Below are 10711 nucleotides of genomic sequence, written 5' to 3'. Positions count from 1 at the left end.
CCTGGATCACAAGGCCAGCCCAGATGCAGGAGATAGAGAAACAAAGGCCACCTCTGAATGAGAGGATCTGCAAGGCCACATTGAACAGGGCTGAGTGTACAGAGGTGGGAGAATCTGTGGCTGTTTCTGTGATATACCACAGGCCCTAGCTTCCACCACTTTTTCCTGTCTGAATTCTCTCTCCCAGAAGGGAATAGCAGAAAAACAAGTAACTGAAAAAAGAAAGCAGTACTGACTGACTCTTGTGGAGCCCTTTCACAATGGCCTCTTGCTGGGTTTGCTGCGTGTTGCCTTGTAGGCAATAAAAGCAAACACCTGGAAAGAAGAGATAAAGTACATGCTGGGAGCGCGAAAGCTCCATCTAGGTCTACTTGTCTGGAGATAGAATAGGGGAGGGCAAGTGGCCCATTTCCTGAAGAGTGGACTGCTGAGTGGGCAGGATGGAGACATGAAAGGGCCAGGTTGCTTCCGCTCCTTCCTTCCCTCGATCCATCAGCTCGGGAGTGTCAAGGTCACTCCGAAGTCACACTTCCAGGAAAAATGGGCAGTGTGGTTTAAAAAGTAGATGATTGCACACAAAAACCTTATTTAAAAAGAGTAGTTTTACCATTTTACATTTAACATTTTATTTGGATGTACTTTCAAGCATACAGAAGAGATGTAAGAATATGAATGAATAGTACGTAGAATAGCTGACCCTTTATCCAGAGATACTTATTGGTCACTTATTATTAACATCTTGCTTCATTTGTTTTATCGTTTGTATTCTCATTCTCTCTCTCTCTCACCCCTCCCCTCCAGCCCCCCACCACACACAGGTCCTCAAATAATATCATTGCATTCAATGTCATTTTGTTATAACCTTGATGAGATGCTGTAGGAACTTAACTCTTGTTTATATCAATTAGCCTATGGTAAAATTAGTTTTGTTTTACGTTGTTTCTCTTAAAATCATACATTCTATCGATGACATTAAGTGAATACTTACTGTATATATATACTCTCTCCATTACTCTCAAATGATTCACTATATATAAATATATACATACATATATGTGTGTATATATATATGTACACTAAACCATTTGAGAGTAAATTGCATACATTGTGGATCTGTACCCTAAATACTTCAGTATATATTTTCTAAATTTATTTCTCAAAGAGAATATCCTTTAAAATTCAGAGAACATTGAAGAGGGGCCCCTCTATCCAGGATAGGAACCCCAGAGCAGTACACCACAGAGCTCATCTGGAAAAAGCCCTCTCCCATATGCTCTCCCATCTCCTCCAAGGCCACAAGAGCCTCACTCCATTTCCCTTCTAGAAGTGCAGCCCAGAAGGAAGAGAGGAGAAGCAATAGAAAGATACAGGGAGAGAGAGGACATTTAGCCTCGAGACAACTGAAAAAGGAGAGAGACATTTGTGATTTCTTCTGGGAGATCAAACAATTGGAGATGGGGGAGAACATTTAAAGTTGTTTTTTATTTCCAACAGGGATGGGGAGGAAGGAAAGCATGATGCTAAAAAAAGGAATGTATAAAGGTTTTGGAAGACATGGACAGACACCCTGAAGACACACATTCTCTACTTGATTAATTTGCTTAAAACTGAGATCCAGAGAAGTCTTGAGAAGCCTTCAAAACCAGAGGCGTCTCTGTGGTACACATTGAAACGATATGTCTTTTCTCCTAAAAACATTCTAGCATCATTTTCCTCATTTTGAATGAACTAGACTTGTGATGTAAAAAGCAGCATGCTTGAGCTCAGAGGTTCTTGACTGCGGCTTGCTGGCCTCTACTAGCCAGGAACCTCCCAACTCATGGCTCTGCCTGGCTTCATTGTGACCTCAGTAAGGGAAGAGGGGGAGGCTGGGGACAGCAGTTCATGCTAAGTGTCTTCATTCTTAACCACGTGAACGGCTTCTGGGGAATATTGGACAGACTATCTGCTTTTTTACCAAAACCACCATTTACCTGGATAAAAAGTTTTCACTGGCCCAGAACAAATGATGGAGACAGCATTTAGGCCCAAACTCAAATCCCTTATTTCTAAGATGTGAATAATTTTTCTAAAGATAATGCTTTCCAGTTTTTCTGAAGAAAGGTGCAAAAATATATGGCAGGCACGATACGTTTGGAGCAGACTCTCATGAGCCTATGAGAGGGAAAATCAAATGGAAATAACATAAGTCAAAGAAGTTTGTAAACCAAAGAAATACATATATATTCTTAGAAAAAAAAAAATCAGTGATTATGTGGCCTCCATAATAGTTTCTTGGGCAAGCATTTGCAACTTCTCGAAGCTTCAGTTTACTCATCTGGAAATTGCTGAATTACCCAATTTTGCCAAAATTACATGAGTCAATAGGTGAAGTGTTTATTTTACCTTTTACTGTGTATGACTGACATATTAAAGATTGAATAAATTTAACTTATTTTATTGTCATGATTCTCTAAGAAATATAGTCCCATCTTCAGTTTTATAACAGACCAGGGGAATCTTTCCTGAAATTGGAATTCTACTTCACAGTTTATAAAGGTCTTTCAAGTACATGGTAATCCCATTTAATTAAGACAGCACCCAAAGTTACTCATAAAGCTCTCCTCAGATAAATGAAATGATAGTTCTTCTAAGGGAAAACATGGATTTGAGTGGCCACTAGGTATGAAGATACTCTATAAGGGATCAAGGTGGATTTTGGGGGGATGACAAAATGGACTTCAAAGCCCTTGCAGGCCTAAAATTCTGCATCGCATGACTCTATGACCTCCTTTATTGCCTGCAAATTCATGAGCAAAGGTAAACATCAAAAGAGACCAGAGACACATCTCAGCACAAGCCCATGGTCAAGCCCGTGCCACACTGGAGGAGAGCTCCATCCTTTTGTCCTCAGAATCAGGCACTCTGATCCTTTCTGGTCACACAGGGATGCTCTTGGAATGGCACCAAGGCTGCCAGTGACTGCAGCCTCCCTCCCAGTGCCATGTGCCAAGAATGCTTTCCAAGTGGAGAAAAGACTTTCATCGAGCTGAAGAAAATCAAAATAGTAAGACTTTTCAGGATGGTTGGAAAACTAAAACAGACCTAAGTAAATAATTGATAGTAAAAACTAGCAAGGAGGATTTAGATGTCAATCTGATTTTGCATGATATAAATAATATAAATTGTTAGTATTTTGGCAGAAATTAATGCAAATAATATCACATAATTTGTCAATTGTGAGAGCAATAGAGTTAGTAGAACCCTGTAATTAGTGTGTATAGGAATAAGCCATATATGTTTGTATTGGGACATAGAACCCAGATATACTTAATTTTCTTTTATGGAAGGGTAGAAAAACAAGTTGGTGAGTTAACTGTAGTAAACAATAATGGGTCATAAATTGTCAAGAATAATTCTTCATTATAAATCAGCAATAGTTTGATATATGAGACACTTAGAGCTTGGAACTACATGGCAAAAATATAGTAATAATATCAAAATAGCTTGTTTGTTGAGCACATACTGAATACCAGATGCTATGCAAAGTAATTTTCATGCATCATCTCATTTAATCCTTGAGACACGTAGTATATATTATCCCATTTTCCAGATGACACTGGGGTTCTTATATAATTTATTTTTTCCCCTTCATATAATTCACCAAAATTTATAATTGCACATTTCTTTGCATGGGTATTTGATTGATATCAAATGTATAATTCTTGAGAACAGCAACAATCACTGTTTTTGCTAAACTTTCCTTAGCAAAGTGCTCAGCACATAGCAACAAATATTTGTTAACTGAAAGAATGAATCTCAGAATGTTAAGAGACTTATTAAAGTCACTTGGCTTTGGGAAACACTGCTTTAGGAACTGTTACCTTTTGGATCTACTCCAGATACTATATTGGGTCTACTGAAAATACGAGGCTGAGGCAGCCATCTTAAAACCATAAAAAGTCAGAAATGATGTCAGCAACATGGCCAAATAAGATGCCCCTCATTTGTATCTTTTCCTAACAACAACAACAATTTGGCATCTATCCATGGAGAAAGTGCCTCTGTGTGAGCTGTGGGAGCTGTGTGATCCAGCACCATATGCCAAGGGACTTGTGAGGAGTCTCATCCATCTGTGCATCAGGCAATAAACAAGCAGACCTTGATCTCAGCTCTGGATTCTGTAGGGCCCATAAACTAGCAGCTCCAGCCCCTATCAGCCATGGTCCGGAAGCCCCTGGAGAACACAGTCTTAGACAATTACCGTTAGACAAGAGAGCTTTTGTGGAAATACAGGTTTCCAGAACACTGTTGGAGAATGATTTTATATATGTATATATATATATGAGTTTGGACACATTAGAGAAGGTAAGAGGAACAATTGGACTATACCCACATCACCACTTCCCAAGGTGGCACAGTTCAAGGCCAAGAGAAACCTTCTTGATCTATGATTTCTCCTATGGGGAGTGTGTGAGTGAATATTCAGCTTTCCCAACTGTTCAAGATGCTGCCAAAGAGGACTATTTCTCTCTCACGCCCCATCCAGAGTGCTACTGCATCATGAGCTATATGACTACGGGGCAGGAAGAGGCTAAGAGAGCATCAGATGGGACGCTCTGCATTAAAGGGACACGAATCCTATTAACTGTGTCAAGGATTCCATCAAGAAGCCTTCCCATGAGCAGCTGGGAAAACCTCCCCTGGAAATACCCCAAACAGAACCATGGGTACACCTGGCACTTTGTGTCTCACTCACACACACTGTACCTTGTGGCCGGCTTCCTCTGCATGCTCCCAATCGGCAAGAGCAAGCTTTGGCAGAGAGCTGGTGAACATGCACAGAAAAGCCTTCCTAAATCTGCGGGCTAAGGACAGACCATAAACTTGAGCTTTAGCTCTGCCCTCAGGAAAGCAAAAGGGAGGCTGTCAGCACTCTGGCCTGGTGCATTGCAGAATCAAGAGAAGGCATACAGGCTTAAGAATTTTGCCACAAGAGGGAGCAAGAAGCATGGAGCAGGTATATCCACAGAAGATCTGGGAAAGCCTTCGAATCCCTAGCAGGGCTGATGGAAAGTATTTCTCTCCCAAAGGCATTTAGTAAAGACTGGAGGAGGTGACTGCTATTTTAGATGGGAAGACAGCAGTGCAAAACTTCAAAAAAATATGAAAAATCAGGGAAACATGACACCACCAAAGGATCATAATAACCTTCCAGTAACCGACACCAAAAACATGGAGATCTGTGATTTACCTGATAAAAAATCAAAACAATTAATAAGATGGTATTAGTAAGTCCTTAGTTATCAATAATTACTCTAAAGCTAAATGGATTAAATTATCCAATCAAAAAGCACAGAGTGGCAGAATGGATAAACACACACGCACACACACAACTATATACTGCCTACAAGACATTCACTTCACTTTTAAGGGCATACATGGGTTCAAAGTGAAAGAATTAAAAAAGATATTACATGCAAGTGAAAACCAAAAGAAAGTAGAGGCAGCTATACTTATATCAGACAATATAAACTTTAAGCTAAAAAATGGTAAAAAGAGACCAAAAAAAGTCATAATATAATGATAAAGGGGTCAATTCATGAAGAAGACATAACAATCATAAATATATATGAACTCAACATCAGAGCACCTAAATATATTCAGCAAATACTAGCAGATCTGAAGGGAGAAATAGACCGAGATACAACAATAGTAGAGGACTTCAATATCCCACTTTCAACAATAGATATATCATTCAGACAGAAAATCAATAAGGAAACATTGGACTTGAACTGTACTTTACATCAAATACACCCAACCGACATACACAGAATATTTTATCCAACAGTAGCAGAATACACATTTTCTCAAGAGCACACAGAACATTCTCTAGCATAGATCACATGTTAGGCCACAAAACAAGTCTTAGCAAATATAAAAAGATTGAAATCATACCAAGTATCTTTTCTGACTACAATGGTATGAAACTAGAAATCAATAAGATGAAGAAAACTGGAAAATTCATAAATATGTGGAAATTAAACAATACATTCCTGAACAACCAAAGGGTCAAAGAAGAAATCAGAAGGGAAATCAAAAAATATCTTGAGACAACTAAAAGTGGAAAAAGAACATACCAAAACTTATGGGATGCAGCAAAAGCAGTTCTAAGAGAGAAGTTTATATTAATAATTTGGCATCTATCCAAATACCTACTTTAAGAAAAAGAAAAAGGAAGATCTCAAATAAACAACTTAACTTTACACCTTGAAGAACTAGAAGAGCACACTAAGCCCAAAGTTAGCAGAAGGAAGGAAATGAAAATCAGAGTGGAAATAAATGAAATACAGACAAGAAATTTTTTTTAAGAAATTGATGAAACTAAAAACATTTTTTGAAAGATAAAATTGACAAACTATCAACTAGACTAAGAAAAAAGGAGAAACGATTCAAATAAAACCAAAAATGAAAGAGGAGACATTACAACTGATACCACGGAGATACAAAGAACCATAAAGGACTACTAGGAACAGTTAAATGCCAATAAATCAGATAATCTAGAAGAAATTAATACATTCCTAGAAACATATAACCTACCAAGACTGAATAATGAAGAAATAGAAAATCTGAACAGACTTTTAATGAGGCAGGAGACTAATATAGAAAACCTCACAATACAGAAAACCTCAACATCAGACGCATTCACTGACGAATTGTACAAAATATTTAAAGAAAAAAAAAATACCAATTCTTCTCAAATTCTTCTAAAAAACTAAAGAAGAGTGAACACTCCCAAACTCATTTTACCAAGTCAGCATTACCTGACATAAAAGCCAGATAAGGATACCAGAAGAAAACTACGGATCAATATCCCTGATAAATAATGATGCAAAAATTCTCAACAAAGTATTAGCAAACTAAATTCAATAACACATAAGAAGGATTATAGACCATGACCAAGAGACATTTATTCCTGGTTTGCAAGGATGCTTCAATATATACAAGTCTATAACATAAAGGATAAAAATCATGATCATCTCAATAGATAAAGAAAAAGCATTTGACAAAATACGGCATCCTTTTATGATAAAAACACTCAACAAATTGGGTATAGAAGGAATGTAACTCAACATAATAAAGGCCATATACAACAAACCCACAGTTAACATCATACTCAACAGTGAAAGGTTGGAAGCTTTTCCTCTAAAATCGGGAACGACAACAAAAAAGGTGCCTACTCTCACCTCCTCTATTCTACATGGTGCCGGAATTCCTAGCCAAAGCAATTAGGCAAGAAGAAGTAATAAAAAACATCCAAATGAGAAAAGAAGAAGTAAAATCATCTCTGTTTGCAAATAATATAATTTTATATGTAGAAAAATCGTAAAAACCATATCAAAAAACTCTTAAAACTAATGCCAGTTACATAATCAACAGATATAAATCAGTTGTGTTTTAATATGTGAACAATGAAGTATATAAAAATGAAATAAAGAACATAATCCCACTCACACTGGCATCAAAAATTTAAATAATTAGGAATAAATTTAACCAAAGAGGTAAAAGATTTGTACACTGAAAACTATAAGACTCTGATGAAAGAAATTGAAGAAGACACAAATAAAAGGAAAGATATTCTTTGTGTATGGTTTGAAAGAATTAATATTGTCAACATGTCCATATTACCCTAAATCACGTATAGATTTAATGCAATCTCTATCAAAATTCCAATGGCCTTTTTCACAGAAATAGAAAAAAATCTTAAAATGTGTATGGAACATTAAAAAATCCCAAATAGTCAAAGCAATCCCAAGAAAGAAAAACAATGTTGGAGGTATCACGCTTCCTGATTTGAAACTATACTACAAATCTATAATAATCAAAACAGTATGGTATTGGCATAAAAATAGAAACACAGGCCAATGGAACATAATCCAGAGACCAGAAATCAACCCAAGCATATATCAATTAATATTTGACAAGGGAGCCAAGAACACTCAATGGGGACAAGATAGTCTCTTCAATAAATGGGTTGGGAAAACTGGATGCCCACACAAGAAGAATGAAATTGAACCTCTATTTTATACCACACACAAAAAAGTTAATTTGAAATGGGTTAAAGACTTAAACATAAGACCTGCAACTTTAAAATTCCTAGAAGAAAAAAGTAGGAGAAAATCTCCTTGACATTGATCTTGGCAACAATTTTTTGGATAACACCAAAAGCATAAGCAACAAAGGCAAAAGTAAATAAATAGGACTACGATTAATAAAATGAAAAGGCAACCTACAGAATGAGAGAAAATATTGGAAACCATATATCTGAGAAGGAGTTAATATCCAAAATATATAAGAAACTCATACAACTCAATAAAAAAAAAATGGGCAGAGTACCCAAATAGACATTTTTCCAAAGAAGACATACAAATGGCCAACAGGTACATGAAAAGATGCACAGCATCACTAATTATCAGGGAACAGGGAACAAATCAAAATCACAATGATATATTACATCGCACCTGTTAGAATGGCGATTATCGAAAATATGAGAAATAACAAGTGAAGAAAAGGGAACCCTTGTGCGCTGTTGGTAAGAATGTAAATTGGTGCAGCCTCTATGGAAAACAGTATGGAGGTTCCTCAAAAAAATAGAAGTAGAAGTATAATATGATCTAGCAACCCCATTTCTGAGTATATATCCAAAGGAAATGAAACCGAGGTCTCGAAGAGATATATGTACTCCCATATTCATTGCAGCATTATTTACAATAGCCAAGATATAGAAGCAATCTAAGTGTCAATCAATGGATAAATGGATAAAGAAGAGGTGGTACATATATATGCAATGGAATATCATTCAGCCATGAGAAAGAAGGAAATTCTGCTATTTGCAATAGCATAGATGGATTTCGAGGGCATTATGCTAAGTGAAATAAGTCAGACAGAGAAAGACAAATACTGTATAATATCACTTACATGTAGAATCTATAAAACTTGGACTCATAAAAGCAGAAAGTAGAATGGTGATTTGCTAGGGGCTGGGGAGTTGGGGGAAATGGGGAGATGTCAGTCAAAGGATATAAACTTCCAGTTATAAGATGAATAGGTTCTGGGGATCCAACGTACAGCAAGGTGATTATAGCTGACAATACTGGATTGCCTACCTGAAAGTTGCTGAGTAGATCTTAAATGTTCTCACCACAAAAAAAGAAATGGTAATTATATGAGGCAAACTAACCCTATTGTGGTAATCATACTGTAACATGTAAGTTTATCAAATCATCGGGTTGTACACCTTAGAGTTACACAATGCTATATGTCAATTATGTCTCAAAAGAGCTGGAAACACACACACGCACACACGCACACATGCACACACACAGAGTCAAACATGAGGAAAAGCTGAAATGGTTATAGAGACACTGGCTCCAAAGTCCCTGAGCTGCTAGACCAATGCCAACAGCCACCTACAACCAGACTTTCTGTTATGAGAGAAAAATGAGCCCCTTTTTTATGTAAACCGCTGTAAGACAAGTTTTATACTACTTGCAGATTAAAGTACTCATGATGGACACCCCTTTCCCCACAAGAGCCACAGCTATTGTTTATCTGCTCATATAAAGAGTCCTGAGCAACCATATGAAGAGGTCCTATGCAGTCAGGAAAAAAAAAAATCTGTTTCACATGAAATTTGGAAAACTAGAGGGCTCTTTGCTCTACGCGCTTCTAAGATCAGGGGGCAGAGAAAGAGGAAGGAAGGGGCAGGGGTATTTTAGATTAAAGTTTCAGACTCAGCTTTAAAGACCAAGAGTTGGAATTCCCAGGCCTATCAGAAATCTTTTAATGTGGCATTCGATTAACAAAGTGTTTCTTCAACACAGAGGCCCTGAAGAGTGTGAAGAAAAAGAAATCTGAGGGAGGTAGATAAATAAAAGAGGATGTGGAATTTACTTTCAAGTTGAGTGGCTTGACTGGCGTGGGTGCCAATTGGGGTTGAAATAATGAGCGATGTCATGACGCAGGTCAGAAACAGGAAGGGGAGCGTGTGGTTAGCCAAACAAGCAGGCTTCCCTTGGGCTTGAGACCCAGGAAGCCTTCTTAATTGTCTGCATATATGAGCTGTATCTACGTGCATACACACGTTACGTTGAGGACTGACTGCACCTGGAACTGTTACAGATTCTCAAGGGATGTGAGACCCAAAAAGTGGTGGAGACTCCTGATATGGTGGACCTGACAGATTTCAGAAAGCGGGTGAGCAATCCTTTTGGCCACAAAGTGACACTGCATAGACTCTAACATTTGGAAAAACAATCAAGGCTCAATTATGGAACCAACACCAGTCACAGATGACTGTAACCTTTTGGTGTACATGACATTTTGGAGTCCTACCCACTATTATACTTGTGTCACTTGAACTCTGGATTTGTGTTTGCAGAATGGTAAACGTGTTACTGCTGGTGATTACTCCTGCTTGCTATTTTACTCAGAATTGGGGGTGTACAGGGCCCCCTCTTCCATTTCTATGGCTAATAGAGTGCCAATTCTATTGCACTGGCAGATCTCATGTGGACTCAGAGAGCCACAGGTTGAGAGAAAATGTTAAAGACAATCTCCTGTTTTCCAGATGAATTAAATGAGGCCCAGAAATGTTTTGAAGCTAATTTGAGTAGGGACCAACGCTATGCCTCTCTGCACTGCCCTGCTTATGTACCATTTCACCTCTCCT

The 10711-nt window shown here is 37.7% G+C and overlaps 1 pseudogene; it reads right to left on the bottom strand.

Annotated features, from left to right (window-relative positions):
• Positions 1–255: 255 nt before the first annotated feature.
• Positions 256–10711, bottom strand: part of LOC120615712 (tRNA 2'-phosphotransferase 1-like) — a 67786-nt pseudogene continuing 57330 nt past the window's right edge.

The sequence above is a fragment of the Pteropus medius genome, unplaced genomic scaffold (genome assembly GCF_902729225.1).
Source record: "Pteropus medius unplaced genomic scaffold, Ma_sr-lr_union100, whole genome shotgun sequence".
NCBI classification, from domain to species: Eukaryota; Metazoa; Chordata; class Mammalia; order Chiroptera; family Pteropodidae; genus Pteropus; species Pteropus medius.
Note: the sequence above shows the minus strand (reverse complement) of the source record. Positions and strands in the feature narration are given on the sequence as shown.